Source organism: Microcaecilia unicolor, chromosome 10 (assembly GCF_901765095.1).
Source record: "Microcaecilia unicolor chromosome 10, aMicUni1.1, whole genome shotgun sequence".
Lineage (NCBI taxonomy): Eukaryota > Metazoa > Chordata > Amphibia > Gymnophiona > Siphonopidae > Microcaecilia > Microcaecilia unicolor.
In genome coordinates this window covers 220769578-220793762 of record NC_044040.1, presented here as the reverse complement: position 1 = coordinate 220793762, position 24185 = coordinate 220769578, and the positions used below count along the sequence as shown (strand labels likewise).

The window sequence follows — 24185 nt, the reverse complement described above, 5'->3', positions numbered from 1 at the left end:
TTAAATATATTCTACTTTAAGTGAGTCTTAAACATTGACAGTGCTGAGGGATGTGTGAAAATGGCTGAGTGGGGGTGTACTGGTGAGAGTGAGTGTGCATGAGTATGTTAGAATGGGTGAGTGTGAGTGAGGGTGTGCTACTGAGGAGTTGTACTGTTGAGGGAAGGTGTGAGAATGGGGATATGGTACTGAGGGGGTTAGAATGTGTGAATGGGGGTGTGCTACTAAAGGGATGTGAGAATGGGTGAGTGGGAGGTGTATTGTTGAGGGGTGAGTGTGAGCATGAATGAATGGGGGTGTACTGGTGAAGAGGGTTTGAGTGGGGGTATTTTGCTGAGGGGTGTGTGAGAATGGGTAAGTGTCAGTGGGGGTGTGCTATTCTGTGGTGTGTGAGTGGGGGGGGGGTGCTATTCTGTGGTGTGGGGGTGGTTTGCTGAGGGGTGTATGAAAATGGGTGAGTGGAGTGTTTTGCTATGTGCTGTATTAGAATGGGTGAGTGTGAGCGGGGGGGGGGGGGTGAGAATGGCTCAGTGTGATTGGGGTGTTTTACTGAGGGATGTATGAGAAAGGGTGACATTGACATTGAGTTTAATATTCCCTTAAATCAGAAAATGTAGAGACTTTTCATTTCTGATCAATTTGTTTAGGTTGATTTTCTTGATTAGTTGTTTCTTTCAATCTAACAAGTGCCTGCTGTTTGGCTTTCACTGTTTTCCTGTACACACACACACACACTCACTCACTCACTCACTCACTCACTCACTCACTCACTCCCTCCCTCCCTCCATTATGGCTTTGGAAATCTATTTATTGTACCTGACTTGTAACTCATCTAAGGGGAATAGGTAAATCTGGAAAGAAAAATGAGTAACTTGCTTGAAGATCAGCTGTGGAAAAGCAAGAATTAAATGCCAAAATCCAACTTCCCTTTACCCCTCCCTCTGTGCATAACAGGGGCGTAGCCAGACACCCAAGTTTGGGTGGGCCTGAACCCAAGGTGGGTGGGCAGAACTCCACCTTGTCCTACAAGTGATTTGGTTTCTCCCTCTCTCGCCTGCATGCCATATGGTCTTTCAAACATCCCCTCTCCTCCGTATACCTTTAAAATAGCAGTTTTTCACCGGCAGCAAACAGCTGTTGGGAGTTTTTGGCTGGTGGGGCTTGGGGTCCCTGCCAGCCACATTATAGGTGTGCTGCTACTTGGTGGGCCTGAACCTAAAGTGGGTGGGCCTGGGCCCACCCTTGGCTATGCCACTGGTGCATACTGATTGCATCTTCCCAGTGCCTTCATACCACTCTTAACTGTGCACCTCCCCCTCCTTCCATACAGGATGGTTATGCAATCTCTGCTTTTCTGTAGATACAGGATGACCAAGGTTTCTCCCTCTGAGCACTCATTGCTTCTCTCTTATGAAGCCTACTCTGAGGTTTTTTTGCAACTTCTCCCTTCAAATGTTTCCTATCCATCTTCCTTCCACTCTCTGCTAATCTTTTCTCATTCCCGTTAGTAGATTTGAGTCTTTGTTATGAGAAAAAAAAAATTAACAGCACAGACTAGAAGAAGAAATTTGCTTTGAAAAGACAATCCTAGATTTTTAGCTCCTACAGAGTGGAGACACTTGGTGTTCACATCAGCCAAAATCCACACTAACTGGCAAACACTGACTGAATGGATTTGGCTGCCAGACACTAGCCCTGGGGCAAGAAAACAGGAGGAGCTGAAGTCATGTGGGGCAAGTTGTTTAATCTTTAATAGAATGGCAGCTGCAGGAATTGTTGAGGCCATAACACTGAATAACTCAGGAATGTAAGAAGTATCAAAAAACTCAGAGAATTGTGAATTTGAGATTGGGAAAAGTAGAAACTGCTGGGGATTAAAAATAAAAGATGTGGTGTAAGAGATAGAAACAAGAACTGTGATAGTGTGAATGGGAGGGTTAGTTAACTAACAAGTGTGAGTAAAGTTAGACTTGTTCATATATCCCTGGCCAACAGAATTGCACTAATCCTCACGTCCAGGATTTCTTCTACTACATGACCCCCTAATTGACTGAGATATCAGGATTGTTCATACATTCCCCCTTCTAAGTTTCCCTTCACTACCCTATATATTCAGTGGATTTATTTGAATAATACTATTATCCAGATAAAATCCGTGGTCGATCCTATCTGCAGAATTCAGCAGCACTATTCTGCATAGTGCCACTAACTATCCTTACAGATCACTTCTACATTATCCGGATACTACACTCAATATCCTTCCAATCCACCTCTACACTATCCGGATAATGCCTTTAAATATCCTTCCAAACCACTCTAAACTATCCGGATTGTACACTCAATGTCCTTCCAATCCACATCTACACTATCCAGATAATGCCTCTGAATATCCTTACAGATCACTTCTACATTATCCGGATAGCATATCCAATATACTCACAAACCACCTCTATACTATCCAGATAATGCCTCTGAGTATCCTTATAGACCACCTCGACACTATCCGGATACTACACTCAATATCCTTCCAATCCACCTCTACACTATCTGGATTGTACAATCAATATCCTCTTCTGCGGCAGCTCCGAGTTGTTCATCATTACTTCAGTTTCAGTGATTAGCGTTCACTGCTTCTCTCTTTCTTCAGCTCTGTATTGCTCTGGTATTGCAGCCTGTTCACTTTAATCACCACAGACTGCTCAGAAAATAAAATACTACAGATTCTTTTAGATTTGTATTAGGTAAATAACACTCTTTATTTGCACTTTAATTGGAGAGTGTATAAGTCATTATTGTTCCAACTACACGATGATTAAGAAATACACACACTAATTGAGTGCATTACTAAAGGAAGGCTATAGAAAAGTAAAATAAGAAAGATACATATACATACAACCAGTGGCATAGCTACGTGGGGCCAGGGGGGGCCTTGTCCCCCATAGAATTGGCCCTGGACCCCCCTGCCGACGACCCTCTCGACCCCCCCTCCCGCCGCCAACCCTCCCCCACCGTTGCCGTGGGCTACCTTTGCTGGTGGGGGACCCCAATCCCCGCCAGCCAAGGCTTTGTTCTGCTTCTGTGAGTCTGATGTTCTACATGTACAACGTGCAGGACGTCAGAAACAGAATGAAGCCTTCGCGGGAAGAAGAGGACCTCCTCGGCTGGCGGGGATTGGGGTCCCCCGCTAGCAAAGGTAGGCGACGGCGGGGGAGGGTTGGTGGCGGGAGGGGGGTCGTCAAAGTTGGAGGTGGGGGGGCTAAAATGTGCCCCCTCACCTCGGGCTCTGGACTCCCCTCCCACCGAAGTCTGTCTACGCCCCTGCATACAACATCACTGGTCAGGAATCTACTACTACTACTTATCATTTCTATAGCGCCACAAGGCATACGCAGCTCTGTACAATATACACAAAAGACAGTCCCTGCTCAAAGAGCTTACAATCTAGATAAGACAGGTAAACAGACAGAACAATTAAGGGTAGAGAATAAAGAGGTGAGGATAAAGGACAGGAAAAGTGAGTTAGGAGTCAAATGCAGTGGTAAGGAGGTGGGTTTTGAGTTTGGACTTGAAAACGGCCAAAGATGGAGCTAGACGTACAGACTCGGGAAGTCTATTCCAGGCGTGAGGTGCAGCGAGATAAAAGGAATGGAGTCTTGAATTAGCAGTAGAGGAGAAAGGGACAGATAAGACAGATTTATCTACAGAATGGAGTACTCGAGGGGGGACGTATGGGGAGACAAAAGTGGAGAGGTACTGGGGAGCGGCAGAGTGAATACACTTATAGGTCAATAGGAGAAGTTTGAATTGAATACGGAAACGGATAGGGAGCCAGTGAAGTGACTTAAGGAGAGGGCTAATGTGGGCATAGCGACTTTGGCGGAAAATGAGTTGCGCAGCAGAGTTTTGGATTGATTGAAGAGGAGAGAGATGGCTAAGAGGGAGGCCAGTGAGAAGTAGGTTACAATAATCAAGATGAGAGGTGATAAGAGTGTAGATAAGGGTTCTGGCAGAGTGCTCAGAGATGAAGGGATTTTGTGGATGTTATAGAGAAAGAAACGACAGGTTTTGGCAATCTGTTGAATGTGAGCAGAGAAGGAGAGAGAGGAGTCAAAGATGACCCTCAAGGTTCCAAGCTGATGAGACAGGGAGAATGAGAGTGCCATCCACTGAAATAGAGAAAGGGGGGAGAGGAGAGGTAGGTTTAGGGGTAAAGATGAGAAGCTCGGTTTTGGCCATGCTAAGTTTCAGCCGTCGTAGAGACATCCAGGCAGCGATATCAGATAGGCAGGCTGAGACATTGGTCTGGATGTTGGTTGAGATTTTTTTTTTTTGTTACATTTGTACCCCGCACTTTCCCACTCATGGCAGGCTCAATGGGGGTAGAGAGGTAGATTTGAGAGTCATCAGCATAGAGATGGTATTGAAAGCCATGGGAATCTCAGGTCCTTATCAGCCGGGAGGCCTGTTGCAGCGAAAGTCCAAAGTCTCCTTATGACCAGGAACAAGTCCTCTGCGCAGTGCATCCACTCACAGATGAGCCTCAAAGCTCTGCTGCAACAAGCCCCCTTTTTATTAAGCTAAAACTTATCAAGGAAGGTACATGAGGATTCAGTCATACGCTCTCAGTTCAGGTAAACAAACCACTGGCCAGGTGGCTTATCTCCCGAACCTCAAGCATACTCCGCCTCCCTCCTGCACAAGCTGGCTTCAGAGATATTCCAACCTGTTCTTGAGATGTGCCTTATTTATTTATTTATTTGTTGCATGTATATTTGTTGCATTTATACTCCACTCCTTATCTCATACATTGTTCTTGAGATGTGCCTTATCTCATACATTGTTCTTGAGATGTGCCTTATCTCATACATTGTTCTTGAGATGTGCCTTACATTCCAGCCTGTTCTTTGAGATATACAAGGAAAGTCACATTTGGTCAAAGACAGAAGATTTTAAAAATATATTATCAATCAAAGCAAGACTGAAAAGCAATCCTTAATATTTTCCATCACAAGCTCCCGATTAGACTAATGTAACATTGTATAGGGAAAGGGAAATGGGACTTGATATACTGCCTTTCTCTGGTTTTTGCAACTACATTCAAAGTGGTTGACTGCTGATCTTTCCTGTTAAAAAAAATTTGAGTTCTTTTTTCATTTCTTTTGTTTTTAGTCTGTACATCATCATTTCAGGCCTAGTTTTCCAAAGGAAAGATAATCTGTAGTTCCCCTAATAGATAAAGGAAGAAAGTTTTGGATTAGTGCTGCCTGGTAGGGTAATGAATTGCAGACCTCCTAGCAGTGTCAGGGTGGTCTGTGAGTGTAGCTGAAAGTTTTTGTTTGTTACAATTTTTTCTAAGAGAAGAGGATGTCTCTCTGGGTAAGTGACCATTATTTTATTCTGCGATTTGGTGACTTAAAGCTTGGGATAGAAGAGAATTTCTAAGTTTCTAGATAATAAACAGAGATAAAACAAAGAAAACAAAATGATACCTTTTTTATTGGACTAATTTCTTTTCTTGTATTGTTATATCTCTTTATTATCTTTAAAAGTGGACTAACACAGCTACCGCACCACTTCACTCGATAGGATTCTTGATATACAGTTTGAATTTAATTAAAAAAGCAACATTTTTTTATTAACTTTAGTCTAAAAATCTTTCTCCTGTATTAACTGTTACAGTCTAGAACATTAAGAGATAGCTAATAGATAGCTAGGCAGGGCCTAGTTAATTCTACTTTCCCACCCATCCCAGTCACATCTCTTAATTTATAATCAATTATCCCAATTAAGAGAACATTGAGGAAGTTTGTCGTCATAAGTGAAACCCCCTCAAGAGGGGTTCTCAGTGAGATAGGAGTTGTGCTTTTTGGGGGGAGGGGGAAGGTGCAGGTGATCATGGCTCACTGGCAGGCACTAAATTGATATATTCTAATCCTTCAGTGTAGAGTTGAAAGGGAAGAGTCACAACCATATGCAAATTGCTAAACTTACTGTGTGAAAAGAGATCGTTAGTTGTGATCAAACTGTACATATAAATTTATTATAACTGCTAAAAGTAAATGATTAGAGTATACTTAAAGAAAGGCACAAATTGTGCAGGAATAACGGAAGTGTTTTTGTTGGTCAGATAAATGTTTCACCCTGAGAGAAAGAGGGTGCCTGTAAGGTAGCCCAAGGTGATCTTGTTCAGGAATGGATGTGGGAGATGAAGGGGGAAAAAAAAAGAGAGATTGAGGATTGGATTGAATTAGATGGGTTTTCCTGAAAGGCTATAGTTATAAAGATTAGCCTACAGAGTGCTGCTATTTTAAAGGAGATAAAATAGAGGGATAATCTCAGTCTCTCTATATATCTGTACTTGAGCGGAGGGGGAGGAGTTTTCCTCAGTGTTTGAACAACTGCAGCTACAGAACTTGGCCAAAAGAAGGCCAAGGTTCCAAAAGAGTGAACACAGAGTGATTTTCCTTGCTTTGTGAAATCTGTGCAACCTGTAAGGGTTGTGCAGGTCACAGATAATAGAGGATTAGAAAATCCTAAGAGTTAAATTCTCAGAAATGTTTGTTGGAATTTTCCTGGGGATATAGGGGTCTAGGCCCCTGCCTATGTAGCTATAATACACAGCTTGCAAGTCGTGCTTCGAACAGTACCCCAATGCAGGGTGAACTGTAGCAGAGATAAGGACCTTTGGTTGACTTACCCCAGACAGACAGAGCTTGGGTCTAAGGACTTCCCTGAATTTCAAGAACTGCATCTTCAGGGACATAAAACAGACATTCCTGAGGTCTCTGAGGTCAAAATGTCCAGAACAAAGGGGGACATTTGCTTTATCTTCAGAGATAAGGCCTTGACCAGACTTGTATAAGAGAAGAATCTCTGGTGACCTCATCAGATTTAAACTGTCACCGTCAACTACCTGTCAGTTCGTAGAGTTCCACTGGACTCCTCTTCTCATCTCTGCATCGCTGTTCACAATCCAGGGCTGTTCCTACCAGCTGTTCATCTGCTATCCTACACTGACATCGAAAAGAATTTTGTCAAGGTGTATAAACACAAGTTCTGTATTGCTGCTGGTAATATGCAGCAGGTGGTCCGATTTCTGGACGTTTTTACTATGACTCATCTTCTGATAAGAGCATTTATGAGCTATCTTGCATTTGTACCTTAGTCTTGCCTCCTAGCTACCTCTGTTTTATCTTGGGCTTTATTTATTTGCTTGTAGATAATACGGTTTTATTTTATAATAATTGACCTGTTTCATTGCTTGTCAGTAATTTTTTCCCCAATTTTTTTATACATTATTTTTATTTAATTTTGAAAATGAATACAGTAAGAACTAAATACTTTACAATCAAGATATACCATCATTACAACAGTGGAAGGAAAACAAACAACTTAATCAATTAACCATAATACAGAAGCTAACCCCAACGCAGACAGAGGAGAGAATTATAAAATATAATAGAGTAGTTTAGTTGTCTTATCCTACCTCCCCCTTTACCCATTTTCCAAAGGAAAAAATAAAGCAAAACTAAATATCAATTATTTATTCATGAAAAAGGCTTCCAGCTGCGAAGGATCATTAAAAACATAATTAGCCTGCTGGTAGGAAATCTTACTCTAAAACACTCTAGATTTCAATTGAAGAAATCGCTGCCTTCTCAGCTGGGTAGCTCTGCAAGCATCAGGTAAAATAGTAATCTTCTGACCACAATACACCAAATCTTTCATTGAGAAATAAGCCTTCAAAACTAACAGTTTGTCCTCTGTAGCAAAAGTAACAAGCAATGTAACCCAAGTGGAAACATCCGGAGAGGCTTCCAGAAATTGGGTTAAATTAGCAATCGTGGGATCATTAACAGCTTGCTCTCCCTGCACTGAATCAGTAGCTGAACTTTACAGGTAAAACAATTTAGATAATAATATATTATCCACATCTAACATGTTCAAAACTTATTTAAGATCATTTGTATATCACAAAATGGGAATGGGGAAGATGATTCCACACTTTTCAAAACAGTATTTACTGTCCCTGAATTTTGAGGGTGGGAGGAAAAGCCTCAAAGAGCTCCAGGTGACGACACCCACTCTTCATCAGCAGCATAAATTCTCATCTTTTCTGTAAAATATTCTTTTTTCGTTTTTTTATACCTCTATTCTATTTTTTTTGTATATATTAATGTCTTTGAAAATATACAGTCACTTTTATGTATATATTCACAGTATCAAATTTTCAGTTACTTAGCTTTCATTTTCTTTATCTGCAGTATCGGTTTGCTCAATAGAGCGTCTCCGTTTCGGTTCTTCCTCAGGAGTCAAACCTGATTTTGCTAAATCCTGCAAACAATAAGATAAACCATGAGAATCTTGAATCATATCCCGCTGTCTCTCCAGCTAGAGTCATCTATTCTTACCCTTTGTTGCTCTTCAAATTACTTTGGCAAATGTTTAAGTTGATGGCGTTCAGGCGTTTTTAAAGAGACGCCTATGTGTGGTGACCAATCAATTGGAACGTTTTTCCTACTGTTCCTTTTCCGGTATTAATTACCATATACTACTTGGAAGGAGGGCAATTCTTTACTACTACTTAACATTTCTAAAGCGTTACTAGGGTTACGCAGCGCTGTACAATCTTTAAGAAAATGCCTTCTATTCTATTTTGATGTTTAGGCCTTTTGGGCTTAAGGATTGCAATTTGAAAATCCATCTTTGCTCTATTTGTGTCTATATCGCCTCCTCGATTTGTTGGTTTTATCTGATCTATAACTACACATTTATAATCTATGAATTGATGCTGATATATGACATATCCCTATGTGTTGATTAAAGAACACACTGTTTCAAATCTAAATCCCCCAATAAATAAATAAAAACTCAGTTCTAAATGAAATTAATTTGTCATAATGAACATTAAAATCATCTGGGAAATTAATAAGTAAATTTGCAATAGTCTGAAAATATTATCCTAGACTTTTATTGGTAAACTGGAAAGACATAGATCAAAGCTAGATAACAAGGAGAGGTCACCATAACTCTCCCAATTAAAACTCCTTTGTAATGGAGAGAGAGAGAGAGAGAGAAATTGTTGCTACTTCTACAAATACACAGAAAATTTTTTAAAAAAAGCTAAGCCCCTACCTCTTTTTGCTGATCTTGACATGGATATATAATTGTATCCACCTTGAACTGCACTAAGCTAAGCCATGTCTAAATGGTATTCACAGATGACATAGAGGAGCATAATCGAACGGGGCCGGCCATCTATATGGGCGGCCATCTCTAAGGCCGGCCCCGGAAAGCGGCATACCCAACTGTATAATCGAAACAAGATGGCCGGCCATCTTTCGTTTCGATAATACAGTCGGGGTCGGCCAAATCTCAACATTTGGGCTGGCATTAGAGATGGCCGGAGTTAGAGATTGCCGCCATTGGTTTTTGCCAATAATGGAAACTAATAGCAGCCATCTCAAACCCGGCCAAATCCAAGGCATTTGTTCGTGGGAGGAGCCAGCATTTGTAGTGCACTGGTCCCTCTCACATGCCAGGACACCAACTGGGCACCCTAGGGGGCACTGCAGTGGACTTCAAAAATTGCTCCCAGGTGCATACCTCCCTTACCTTGTGTGCTGAGCCCCCCAAATCCCCCCCACTACCCACAACTGTACACCACTACCATAGCCCTTATGGGTGAAGGGGGGCACCTACATGTGGGTACAGTGGGTTTTGGGTGGGTTTTGGAGGGCTCACATTTACCACCACAAGTGTAACAGGTAGGGGGGATGGGCCTGGGTCCACCTGCCTGAAGTGCACTGCACCCACTAAAAACTGCTCCAGGGACCTGCATACTGCTGTCATGGAGCTGGGTATGACATTTGAAGATGGCATACAGGCTGTCAAAAAATGATTTTTAATTTTTTTTGGGGGGTGGGAGGGCGTTGGTGACCACTGGGGGAGTAAGGGGAGGTGATCCCCGATTCCCTCCGGTGGTCAGTTTGGCGATCTTTTCAAGGCTTGGTCATGGACAAAAAGGGACCAAGTAAAGCCGGCCAAATGCTCATCAGGGCCTGCCTTCTTTTTTCCATTATTGGCCTAGGCCAGCCATTGCCCCTGTCCCGCCTTCGGTACACTGCCGACACGCCCCCTTGAACTTTGGCTGGCCCTACGATGGAAAGCAGTTGAAGCCGGCCAAAATCGGCTTTCGATTATACTGATTTGGCCGGCTTTAGGAGAAGGCTGGCCATCTCCTGATTTGTGTTGGAAGATGGCCGCCCTTCTCCTTCGAAAATAAGCAGGATAGTGATTCATTGGGCTTTCGTAGTAGCTGATCTGGCATTCACCAGGACTGTGATTCCAAAGGGTGATCTGGGTACGGTAGTGTGGTAATTGGGTTCTATTAGACAGGTTTTCGAGCTCTTTGTCTATTGGTTGGTTGTAGACATAGGAAGTGTGCATTAGCTAAGAAGTGGGATTCAGGGTATGCAAGAAGCCAACATAAAACTTTATCAGAGAGCAGTGAAAGTCAGTCAATGACTTCAACTTATATGTTAGGCTAGCAAAGATGGAGGCTTAAGTTATGCATACAAGTGGCTACATGATTACACGTGATACCACACATGGATAAAATTCTGCTGCTGGCGCTGTTCTTGATCGAGCAGCCTCTGAGAACCAGTCCAGAAACATAAAATAGTTGTTTGCCTTACCTCCTGCAGGGTTATCTCTGCCCTTCACCTAGAGAACTATTTCATGCATCCCATGTCCACAGTCCCCATCCCCAGTACAATGCTCAGATGGTAGACAGGAAAAAATACATCTCAGCATCTTCATGTTCCTCCTCTCCTTCATCTATTTGATTTGAACAGAGCTGACTGGAATTACAATCCCTTGTTACATACACCCTAAGATTTTTAACAGAAGAGAGCAGGAGACAATTATATGACTTCAAAAACATTCCAAAGTATTTACACCACAATAAATCTTTTCCTTTCTAATAAGAACAAGATGGCATCTGTTGAGGGAAAGGTTTTAGTTTCATTGCAGTGTTACAATGATCTGCTTCAGGATTACATGAAAAGGCTGCTAAAGGAGAATGAATCACAGGGTTACCACACAAGCACGAGCAGTCCACATTTAAAGCATGTTTTTACACATGGAAATTGGCTCTTATAAGATTCTGCGCAGTAACGCACATGAAACGTACATGATCTGCACATAGGCATCCCTAGGGGTGGAGCTGAGCATAGTTTGAAGGTGAGTACATGTGTAGAGAACATACACACACACACATTTACATGTTCTAGATTTGTGTGTGAGGATCTGTGTACAATTGCACTGGTTCTGGAAGTCTATTGTATAAAGACACTTAAACGTAAGAAGAGCCTGAGTCACATCAAGGTCCTTCGAGCACCTCCTTTTTCATACCAAGATTATGGATATATTCTATCACATCCTTGTCCAGCTTCTCCATTTGTGCCGGAGGTCTGTAGATAACATACAGTGGTGGAAATAAGTATTTGATCCCTTGCTGATTTTGTAAGTTTGCCCACTGACAAAGACATGAGCAGCCCATAATTGAAGGGTAGGTTATTGGTAACAGTGAGAGATAGCACATCACAAATTAAATCCGGAAAATCACATTGTGGAAAGTATATGAATTTATTTGCATTCTGCAGAGGGAAATAAGTATTTAATCCCTCTGGCAAACAAGACCTAATACTTGGTGGCAAAACCCTTGTTGGCAAGCACAGCGGTCAGACGTCTTCTGTAGTTGATGATGAGGTTTGCACACATGTCAGGAGGAATTTTGGTCCACTCCTCTTTGCAGATCATCTCTAAATCATTAAGAGTTCTGGGCTGTCGCTTGGCAACTCGCAGCTTCAGCTCCCTCCATAAGTTTTCAATGGGATTAAGATCTGGTGACTGGCTAGGCCACTCCATGACCCTAATGTGCTTCTTCCTGAGCCACTCCTTTGTTGCCTTGGCTGTATGTTTTGGGTCATTGTCGTGCTGGAAGACCCAGCCACGACCCATTTTTAAGGCCCTGGCGGAGGGAAGGAGGTTGTCACTCAGAATTGTACGGTACATGGCCCCATCCATTCTCCCATTGATGCGGTGAAGTAGTCCTGTGCCCTTAGCAGAGAAACACCCCCAAAACATAACATTTCCACCTCCATGCTTGACAGTGGGGACGGTGTTCTTTGGGTCATAGGCAGCATTTCTCTTCCTCCAAACACGGCGAGTTGAGTTCATGCCAAAGAGCTCAATTTTTGTCTCATCTGACCACAGCACCTTCTCCCAATCACTCTCGGCATCATCCAGGTGTTCACTGGCAAACTTCAGACGGGCCGTCACATGTGCCTTCCGGAGCAGGGGGACCTTGCGGGCACTGCAGGATTGCAATCCGTTATGTCGTAATGTGTTACCAATGGTTTTCGTGGTGACAGTGGTCCCAGCTGCCTTGAGATCATTGACAAGTTCCCCCCTTGTAGTTGTAGGCTGATTTCTAACCTTCCTCATGATCAAGGATACCCCACGAGGTGAGATTTTGCGTGGAGCCCCAGATCTTTGTCAATTGACAGTCATTTTGTACTTCTTCCATTTTCTTACTATGGCACCAACAGTTGTCTCCTTCTCGCCCAGCGTCTTACTGATGGTTTTGTAGCCCATTCCAGCCTTGTGCAGGTGTATGATCTTGTCCCTGACATCCTTAGACAGTTCCTTGCTCTTGGCCATTTTGTAGAGGTTAGAGTCTGACTGATTCACTGAGTCTGTGGACAGGTGTCTTTCATACAGGTGACCATTGCCGACAGCTGTCTGTCATGCAGGTAACGAGTTGATTTGGAGCATCTACCTGGTCTGTAGGGGCCAGATCTCTTACTGGTTGGTGGGGGATCAAATACTTATTTCCCTCTGCAGAATGCAAATAAATTCATATACTTTCCACAATGTGATTTTCCGGATTTAATTTGTGATGTGCTATCTCTCACTGTTACCAATAACCTACCCTTCAATTATGGGCTGCTCATGTCTTTGTCAGTGGGCAAACTTACAAAATCAGCAAGGGATCAAATACTTATTTCCACCACTGTACATGTGGATATAGGTTCCATCTTTTCTTTCTAGGATGATCCATATAGTTTATTCCTTTTCCAAGGATCCATACATTTCTGCCACTCTGATATTGTTTTTCACATACGGTGCCACTCCTCTACCTCTTCCCTATCCTTCCTAAAAATATTATAGCCTGGTATGGTTGCATCCCATTCATGGGAGTTATTGAACCATGTCTCTGTAATGGCAACAAGAGCTTGCAAATCTCTTACCTTTTTTACTCAGACTACTTTACTTTACTTCTTATTAGTTGCCAATCTTCCCATAAAGAGTTAAATGCGACTTATGGGCATTTGTGCTCATGGCTATCCATATGCTGTGAGTTTGGATGGTTTTCTATATTTACACAACCTTTCCCTCTGCAATCATGTTTTTTTTTCTGGGGGGTGACTTTCTGAATTCTCTTGTTTCCTTTTGTCACCCCCACCCTCTAATTTAAATGTCTAGAAACATACTGTCTGAATTTCTCCCAAAGGATCCTTTTTCCTATCACAAAATGATGTAGCCCATCTTTACCGTACAGTCTGTTATTTTTCCACATACTACTCCACCCTCTTATGTATCTAAAACCTTCTTCTTTACACCAAACTTCAAGCTACTTATTGAATTCTTTCTACTCCCTTCCTACATGTAGGAATTACTTCAGAAAAAGCTGCAGTCCGAACCAAAGACTTGAGTCCCTCTCCAAGCTTCTGGAACACTCTCTGTGCTCTAAACTTGCTATTGTTGGCCAGATCACTTGTCCCTAGGAGGATTACAATATCAGTATTAGAATCCTTACTCTCTTCTCAGATCACATTCAGTATTTGGTTGGTACTTCTGGTAGCTGAGGATCCTGGAAGGCATTTCACTAGGGTGGGTCCTTTGAACTGTTCTCCTAAGTTAATGCTTCTTATAATGGAGTCTCCTAGTAGTAAGAGTCTTCTGCTTTGAGCCAATACATTGTTTTGGGGGTGTCTCTTGGATTGAGTTACATTGCTTGCCTCTGGCTCCTCCTCGGTACTTCTTTTCTGATCATCATAATGCTCCAGTGCAGTAAAGGATTTATATAGGGGCAAAGGTTTGGAGGTCATAATCTACCTGAGCCTACTATGACCCATCTAGTCCTCTATTGCTTTATTCTCTGTGGCAGTGCCGTTGGTAAATTGGCTGGGAATTGAAGTCCTGGATGCTTCCTTAATTGTTGCCAATTCCTTCTTGAGGTTGTTGATGTCATCTCTCATAGCTGATATTTGGAGACAGATGGGGCAAGCTCTAAGGTTCCAGATGATTTGCCTTAGGACTAAAGCACAACTTGTATTGCATTGAATGAAAGTCATGTTGATGTGAAAAGGTGAACTGTGTTAAGGGTCGCTTTACTCATACTACCCCTCTCCTCAAGACCCTTCACTGGCTCCCTATCCGTTTTCGCATCCTGTTCAAACTTCTTCTACTAACCTATAAATGTACTCACTCTGCTGCTCCCCAGTATCTCTCCACACTCGTCCTTCCCTACACCCCTTCCCGTGCACTCCGCTCCATGGATAAATCCTTCTTATCTGTTCCCTTCTCCAGTACTGCCAACTCCAGACTTCGCGCCTTCTGTCTCGCTGCACCCTACGCCTGGAATAAACTTCCTGAGCCCCTACGTCTTGCCCCATCCTTGGCCACCTTTAAATCTAGACTGAAAACCCACCTCTTTAACATTGCTTTTGACTCGTAACCACTTGTAACCACTCGCCTCCACCTACCCTCCTCTCTTCCTTCCCGTTCACATTAATTGATTTGATTTGCTTACTTATTTATTTTTTGTCTATTAGATTGTAAGCTCTTTGAGCAGGGACTGTCTTTCTTCTATGTTTGTACAGCGCTGCGTATGCCTTGTAGCGCTATAGAAATGCTAAATAGTAGTAGTAGTAGTAGAATGAGCAGGATTGACCAATTTAGCATTTATTGAAGATACTTGTCTTTTGATTTTCCTATATAGAAAGGGACTATAAAGTCAGGATGAAGAGAGATATAGCACATTTTAGAGACCAGAACCCTGTGTAAGTGAAAAGAAAGGGCGGCGTCTTTTTTTTTTTTTCTTAATAGGATTGATGGAGGTCAAGTCAGCAGATTATCAAGGAGGTATTGAGAGTAGGACATACGGATAAGAGCAGATTAGAATCTATGAATCAAACCAAACAATAATCTGAAAATATATACATTCAAACCGTAGGTCTCTAGCAGCACTCCAGAGCAAAAGTGTTCTCTTAGTTTTTCAAGGTGTGGTCTCTTGTATTTATGTTGTTTGACAGGTTAATCAACCATTCCTTATTTAACAATTCCACCTCACTCATAATGTTCTGAAGTTCTCTCATATCCCCTCTTGTGTTTCTCCAAGTTGAACAGCCCTAACCTGTTTAGCCTTTCTTCATAAGGGAGGTGTTCCATTCCCTTTATCACTTTTGTCACTCTTCTCTGAGCCCTTGTATCCTTTTTGAGACTGGTCAAACAGAACTGCAGACAACAAGCAATGTATGCTAGAACCAGGGACCTATACAGATATTGTCAGGTTTGTTCTCTATTCATTTTCAGATAATCTCTAATAATCTATTTGCTTTTTTAGCAGACACTTCACACTGCTCTAAACAGCTCAATAGGGTAGACACCCCTTATGGTGTGGGTAACATGAGTAAGGACTTAGTAAATCTAGAGGAATGGTCTGGAATTTAGCAGCTTAGATTTAATGCTAAGAAAATTGCAGGGTCATGCATTTGGCCTGCAAAAACTGAGGGAACGGTGCAGTTTATGGGGTGAAAATCTGCCCTGTTCTTCTGGGAGTAACCTTTGAATGATTTTAGCTGAATGGTCTTTTTTGTGTGGAAATGTTCTGTCCTAATTTTTTTTTATGGCGTTCCTTTTCTTCTGTTCTCTTTGTTTTATAATTTTAATAGGTTATACACTGCTTAGATCCATTTATTTGGTATATGCGGTCTAACAAGTTGCAATAAACAGAAACATGGACTTTTGTGCATGAAAAAAAAAGAGTGGGACATTGGTGTTATCGTATGTGATGATGTTAAGGTGGCCAGACAGGTAGAAAAGGTGATGGCAAAAGCTAGAAGAATGCTTGGGTGCATAGGAAGAGGAATGGCCAGAAATGATGTCAGAAGAAGGCAGGACACTGAGCGAAGGGAAGACTGACATGTTGGGGCGGGGGAGCGCCGCCTCCTTCTCACTAATGCTACGCTGCCGCTGGACAGAGGTAAATTTAAACAAAAAAAAAAGGAAAAGGATCTGGGGAGAAGATGGCGGGTAGTGTAGCAATCGTTTTTGGGGGGGGGGGGCAACTGCAGGGGGGGGCGCCAGAGAGGGGGGGGGGGCGCCGGAGACCCTAGGCACGGCCCTGGATGATGTCACTGTTTCACACTCGAGACCTCATTTTAGAATATTGTGTACAGTTCTGGAGACCGCACCTTCCAAAAGATATAAACAGGATGGAGTCAGTTCAGAGGGTGGCTACTAAAATGGCCAGTGGTCTTCATCCTTTGGAAGAAAGGCGGAAGAGGGGAGATATGATAGAGACATTTAAATACCTACACGGCATAAATACACAGGAGGCGAGTCTCTTTCAATTGAAAGGAAGCTCTGGAACGAGGGGCATAGGATGAAGGTGAAAGGGGACAAATACTTGTTCATGGAAAGGGTGGTGAATTTGTGGAATGGCCTTCTGATGGAAGTGGTGGAGACAAAAACTGTATCTGAATTCAAGAGAGCTTGGGACAAGTACATGGGATCTTTAAGGGAGAGTAGGTAGCATGGATGGGCAAACTGGATAAACCATATGGTCTTTATCTGCCTACATTTTTTTAATGTTTCTATTAGCCACAGTGACTCCAAGTTCTTTTTATTGACTGGTGACTCCTAATTCAGAAACTAGCATTTCCCATGTGTATAAGTTTGTACTTGTCCACATTAAATTGGCTCTTCAACCAGGCCTTTAACGGAAGAAGTAAATGACACCGGCTGCACATACTATAGCAGGACATGTTTATCTTCTCCTACCCTAAGATAATGTTCAAGTAACTTTCGTTAAACTAGTCCCTTATTTTCCTACTCCTGTTACTCTGTCTATCTGTTCCATCTTTGATTACACCCTATGCTGTCTATTAAATGTTTTATTGTGTTGACTGACTATTCACTTGTCCTTTAGATTGTAAGCTCTTTGAGCAGGGACTGTCCTTTTATGTTAAATTGTACAGCGCTGCGTAACCCTAGTAGCGCTTTAGAAATGTTAAGTAGTAGTAGTAGTTGTTGACATTGTAATTTAGCATATTATGCAATACTTTGTATTGTTGTTTGAATATTTTTACTTCTTTAATTCTCTATTGCTTATGTTTGACTTATTCTTGCTGTAACCGCCTTAGTGAATTGCTTGAAAAAGGCGGTAAATAAATCCTAAAAATAAATAATTTTACTCTGTCATTAACATGCCCAGTCTCATGGAGGGGCATTTTTGAAAGAACGTCCAAGTTAGAATTGGGGCATCGTGCTCATAATGTCCAAAAAAAAAAAAAACCCAAACCCATCGTGTAACAATTTTTGATCAAGAAAGATGTCTAGATTTCCTGTTGGAAAATACATGAGCAGGACATCCTTACACGGGAGACATCCATCCTGAACAACTATTTTACAAATTGTAACATTTAAATTATAAGCGGGTGGGGGAACAAGGAACAGGAATGTCTGGCAGCAATCTTATGACAATTGCCACACAGATGTCCTAGCAGAACAGAGGAATAACCTAGTGATTAGTGTCACGCACCGTAAACCAAGGGATACAGGTTCAAATCCCACTGTAACACTTTCTTGTTTTCTAAATGTGATCCCTCTAGGAACAGAAAAGTGTCTACTGTACCTGAATGTACACCACCTCAATAACCTTCAGGCCAGTGCCGTAGCGAGGGCTAATGGCACCCGGGGCAGGTCGCTGCTGCGCACCCCCCCTCTGTGGCGCACCCCACCCCCGGAGCGCAACCCCCCCGGACCGCATTCTTACCTGCGGGAGGGCTGATCTGCCCCGAGTGCACGTCACTCGGAGCTGCGTCAGCCCCACTGGTTCTCTGCTCTCTCTGCCCCGGAACAGGAAGTAACCTGTTCCGGGGCAGAGAGAGCAGGGAACCAGCAGGGCCGGCACCCCCCCCCCTGAGCGCGTGCACCCGGGGCGGACCGCCCCTCCCATCCCCCCTTCCTACGCCACTGCTTCAGGCTGTCTCATATCTTTAGGTACAGTAAGTATTTTTCTGTTCCTGAAGAGAGAGTCCCAGGAAAAAAAATGAATAGTTAAATTGGGATTTGAACATGTGTCCTTGGTTTACAGTCCCCTGCACTAAAGACTAGTCTACTCCTCTGACCTGCTTACTGCTTTGATCAGAATGGCCATAATACCTGTAGCTGATACAACAGAGTCTGGTTTTCCTTTCCAGCTTCCCTTTCAGGAGAGAGGGAGGAGGACAGCAGCCATTAAGAAGGGGTCACACCTTAATCCCTCCAGTGGTCAGCTGCTCAGAGCAACTTTTTCTAACTTGGAGATGACTGAAACAGGTATGAGTAAAATTGTCCTTCTTTTTAGTCATGGATATTTCTTCCAGTTTGAAAATTGGACATACTAGTCCCACCCAAAACACACCTCCATGCTATTTGGAACAACTGCAGTGTAAAACGTCCAAATTTTGACTTCCCAAAATCAGGATTTGCACATTTTTTAGCAGATGGACTTTTTAAAGGCATTTTGAAGCACCCATCTGCTTTGAAAATGAGCACCCTAGGGGCTCATTTTTGAAAGAGAAAATCATTTAAAAAGTGTCATAAAGCAGCATGTGGATGTTTTGCTTGCCAAAACATTCAAATCGTTATTTTCAAAACCTATTTTGCATATGTATACCTATGTACTTCATCTGCAGTGCATCGAAATCTCAAGGGGCGTGTTGGAGTGTTAAGGATGAGATTAGGGTGTTCCTAACACTTGGATGTTTTTCTGCCATAATGGAACAAAACAAAATCATCCAGATGTTTTGAGCTAAACCTCTTTTGCTTTGTTTTTTTTTTTTTTTAATTTATCCACATTTCTATTATTAAACAAGCAATCAAACCACTTGTACAGAAAAGTTTGGTTACTTAAAAAAATATAGTTAAGTAATAATGAAAAGGAAAAATATTTCTATTAACCTTACTCAAGTCCACAATCTGGGTCCAAGATTCCTAAACAATGGAGATCAAGGAAATTATAAACATATTTATATTAAACGTCAGTAGATCCTGTTTTACAATACAAGAGCATATATTGGGTGAATCACCCCCAGAATTTCATTTAGATGTTATAATAAACATATTTGATTGATCGGTATCTAATCTCACATTTGCAGGGATATCTTAAGAAGAACTTAGCTCCTAACTGAAGCAGTTCTGTTTTCATTTGAAGAAATTGCTGACGTCTTTTCTGGGTATCTCTTGAGACATCCGGGAAAATTTGGATTTTTAAACCCTTGAAAGTCTTTTCCCTATTTTAAAAGAAGGGCACCCATCTCCGAGGACAGCGCTGCGAAGGGGCGGGGCCAACTGTATTTTCAAAATGAGATGGCCGGCCATCTTTCGTTTCGATAATATGGTTGGGGCCGCCCAAATGTCAGAGATGGCTGGGTTTGAGATAGCCGACCTCGGTTTTTGCCCACAATGGAAACCAAGGCCAGCGATCTCAAACCCGGCCAAATCCAAGGCATTTGGTCGTGGGAGGGGCCAGAATTTGTAGTGCACTGGTCTCCCTGACATGCCAGGACACCAACTGGGCACCCTAGGGGGCACTTCTAAAAATAAAAAAAATAAAAATAGCTCCCAGGTGCATAGCTCCCTTACCTTGGGTGCTGAGCCCCCCAAATCCCCCCCAAAACCCACTCCCCACAACTCTATGCCATTACCATAGCCCTTATGGGTGAAGGGGGGCACCTACATGTGGGTACAGTGGGTTTGGGGGGGGGTTTGAGGGCTCCCATTTACCACCACAAGTGTAACAGGTAGGGGGGATGGGCCTGGGTCCGCCTGCCTGAAGTCCACTGCACCCACTAAAACTGCTCAAGGGACCTGCATACTGCTGCTATGGACCTGAGTATGACATTTGAGGCTGGCATAAAGGCAGGCAAAAAAAGTTTTTAAAGTTGTTTTTTTTGAGGGTGGGAGGGGGTTAGTGACCACTGGGGGAGCCAGGGGAGGTGATCCCCGATTCCTTCCAGTGGTCATCTGGTCATTTCAGGCACTTTTTTGGGACTTGGACCTGAAAAAAAAGGGACCAAATAAAGTGGACCAAATTCTCGCCAGAGACGTCCTTCTTTTTTCCATTATCGGCCGAGGGTGCCCATCTCTTAAGCACACCCTGGCACGCCCCTGTCCCGCCTTTGCTACCCTTCTGACACGCCCCCGGGAACGTTGGCCAGCTCTGCGACAGAAAGCAGTCGGAGCTGGCCAAAACTGGCTTTCAATTATATCGATTTGGCCGGCTTCAGGAGATGGCCGGCTATCTCCCGATTTGTGTCGGAAGATGGCCGGCGATCTCCTTCGAAAATAAGCTGGAGTGTCTCAAAATGGTGCTGCAAGATTCCTACTGGTTGCTATCGTTTTACCCATATTTCTTCAATTGTAAAGATGCTACGTTAGCTCCCAATTGAATTCCCAACAGAGAATTACGTTTAAAATTGTACTATTAGTTTCTAAGGAATTAAATAATAGAATCTCTGCAATCATTTCAGCCAACCTATCAACCGCCTGGAACATTAAGATAGCTGGGATGGTCATAATGGAAATACCTTCATTTCATATTGTAAGACTGGTTCAATACTGATCTTTCATATTTCGCATCGTAAGACCTAAGCTCTGGAACTCTGTACCTTTTGAGATGAGTGATTCAAAATGAGAGGGTATTTAGAAGAAAATTGAAAACTTGGTAATTCCAGCAGGTTTATGGCACCGATTAATGTCTTTACTGGAATCCTTGGATAGAGTTTGTTAGTAACAATGCAATTTAACTGTGTGATTGATTTTATGTTGGAGAAAGGCTTTGATCAGGAGTAGGGGTCTCTTCATGGGAGGGCAGCTTTATCCAGGTTCTGTTCAAGGTAGAGATGTGATTAGGGAGCACTGGGGCAGCACTGTGGCTCCTTTAAGATTCGACCTGGGAGCACTTGGCCACACTTTAAGGCCTGGTGCTCCTGGCCTGATGGACTAATGCTGGTGGTCAGGTGGCCTTTAGCACAAGAGCTAGCAACGTGCAGGACAGAGATATCACAGGCTGGTGACACCTATGGTAAGTCAAGGTGTGGTAAACTCCCCTCCCCCACCCCTTATCCAGATAATGGCAGCTGCTATCTGGATGAATGCCCCAGGTGGTCCTGTCCATGGATATTCAGATAGTACCTCTGAAAATCTTTACAGGTCACCTTGACACTATCTGGATAGAAAAGAGGTGGAGAGAAAGCGGAGTGTGGAGAGCAGAGATATTCAGTCTGTTATTCATATAGTTATATGGATACATTTAGGACAGAAGGCTGTTCTAAATTTATTTGGATAGCAGGCTAAATCTCATTGACATGGATATTTAGCGTTGCTCGCTTTTCAGATAATGGTGCTGAAAACACTGTATGTGACTTATTTAATACCACAGCCTGTGCTTAAAAAACAACAACCATAGCCTTTTAATATTAACCTTTCTGTCCTGTGCCAGAGACTGGCCCAAATGCAAGCCAGGTGCAGACACTGAGATTGCAGATAGATAATGTGTGTGTGTGTGCGTACACTGTTCCCAGAATTAATTCAAAGTCACTGCATCGATGAATTAAAAGCAAATGTTTGGTACTTTTTAAACGTAGCTAGTCACACTGTTTCCGAGGGACTGCTAATTTAACACAGATCTGCAAGTTGTGTTGTCTTGCTGAAAATGATGGTAGCAAACGTCTGGGTTTTATGGAAAAGGTTTTCGACATATTAAACAAAGAATTGTAATTGTCATATGTTAGTCCAACCAATATGTTTGTTTTAAATTCTTGATATACCATCTTTCTGTGGTACAACCAAAGCAGTTTACTTATACAGACACACAGGTATTTTCCCTTTCCCTGGTGGGTTCACAATCTAAGCAGAAATAAGGGTCAACAGCCAAGTTGGACTATTAGTATATCTTTTGACAAGCTTCTAAGTTATCCCCTTTTCATGAGATCAGTGAAGAAACAATTACACTGAACGTAAATAATGCAAACTTAAAATTGAAAGGGGATGGGAGACATACAGAGGTGATGAGTCTGTAGCACTTTAAAGATCATATGGGCCCCTAGGTTGGATTATAGGTGAGGAAGCCAATGTGTCTTTCTCTCAGTTACACTAACAGATGCAGAAAACCTAAAGCCTTCATCACTTGGCACTGTTTAAACCAAGTGTCATTATCATTGTTTCTCCACTGACCTGATGAGGAGAGGATAACTCTTGAAAGCTTGCCAAAGTCCAGTAAAAAACTACGATTGACTCTTATATATTAAATGCATAGAACACTAATAAATAAACTGAGTGCCCTTGGGATGGGCCCTAAACTGACTGACTGGGTTAGGAACTGATTGAGTGGAAGGTGATAGTGGTAGATGGAGCTCACTCTGAGGAAAGGGAGCAGAAGTGGAGCAGCACATAACCTAGAAAATCAGACCAAACTGCTCCAATTTGTCTTATGTGAACCTCACAGTATATTCAAGTTTATCATATAAATAATGTGGAGAAAAAAAGACCTCAGCCAAATGAAAATCACCACTATATACAGCAAGTAATAAGAACTTCAGTTATTGGTAAAAAAAAAAAAAAAAGCCCTTTGCATAATGTATCTGAACATAATGGTGCTCATTTTTAAAGCAGATGGTCTCTTCAAAATACCTAAAAAAAAAAAAAAAAAAAAGTCCTTCAGTTAAAAATGTCCAAAACAGCAAGTACTTCGAGCTGCCACAGAAGGTCACAGCTTGTCATTTCCTGAGGCCAGCCACCATTTTTTCACAGTATGAATTGTGACTTTGTTTAGTTTGATTTGCAAATGTGACTTAAGTTGTTTTGTTCTTTTTAGGGAGACTGTTTACGACTGTGTATATAATTTCTGTTCCCTTTTGAAGAAGCTGATGGTAACCTTGTATACGTTTGGTTTTATTCTTCATGCTTCTATCGTTTCTATGTGTTGTAAGATTTTCTTATTGTTTCACTAGTAAAAAAGCCCCGTTTCTGATGCAAATGAAACGGGGGCTAGCAATGTTTTCTTCTGTGTGCATGTGGGAGTGTGTGTGTCCCTGCCCTCTGGCCTCTCTCCCCTCCCCCCTCTGAGTCCTTCACTGTTACAGAGCCAGCGATTTGATTTCCTTCACTGACTGTGTTACAGAGAGGGCGGGGCAGACACTCATAGGGAAACCGGATATCTCGCCCCCTTCACACTTCCGGCTGGAGGCTTCATAGAACGTTGGTTTTGCCTTTTATATAGAGAGATTATGTATTTATAGACTCTTGAAACTGGCCAAGTTGGGTCCTCCTTCAGTGACATTTTATGTTACATTGTAGGTTGTTACACCTTGGACCACCTTTGCTGCTTTTCGTGTTGTTTGCTGATTCTGCAGAGCTTATTATATTCCTGTTTCTTGCCATCCTATACTTTCAACTGTCTGTTGGTCTGGACAGTCAGAATTTATCCATTTCCCGGTGGGAAATTTTAAAGTCCAAACTCTTACATAGTTAGCAACTGATGCTAACCACATGAATGCTTCTGACCATCACAAGCAAGTACTTAAATGAAGGTGCTGTCCAGACTTTGCCCCAGGAAATCCCTCTGGAATAAGCACTTTTTAAAAAGGCCTTTCGTCAGGTAAATCATTGTTTTAATAACATTAAAAATATTTTTTTACTTATTATTCTGCCCATTTGAAGCTTTCTTAGAGCTCAGCAGCATTATGAGGAAGCTTATTTTCTGCTTTTTGTGACCTTGAATATGTTCTTTAACTGCTGAGAAATAGATACATAAAGACATTAATGGAAGAAATTCTGTTACCATTGGG

General features: G+C 42.4%; 1 long non-coding RNA gene across 1 annotated transcript; it reads right to left on the bottom strand.

Annotated features, from left to right (window-relative positions):
* Positions 1-1048: 1048 nt before the first annotated feature.
* On the bottom strand, positions 1049-15713 carry LOC115478609. The gene is made up of 3 exons (XR_003943554.1): positions 15702-15713; positions 13689-13692; positions 1049-1134 (listed from the first exon to the last, which is right to left on the bottom strand). It is a non-coding gene; the product is annotated as an uncharacterized LOC115478609 (long non-coding RNA).
* Positions 15714-24185: the final 8472 nt, after the last annotated feature.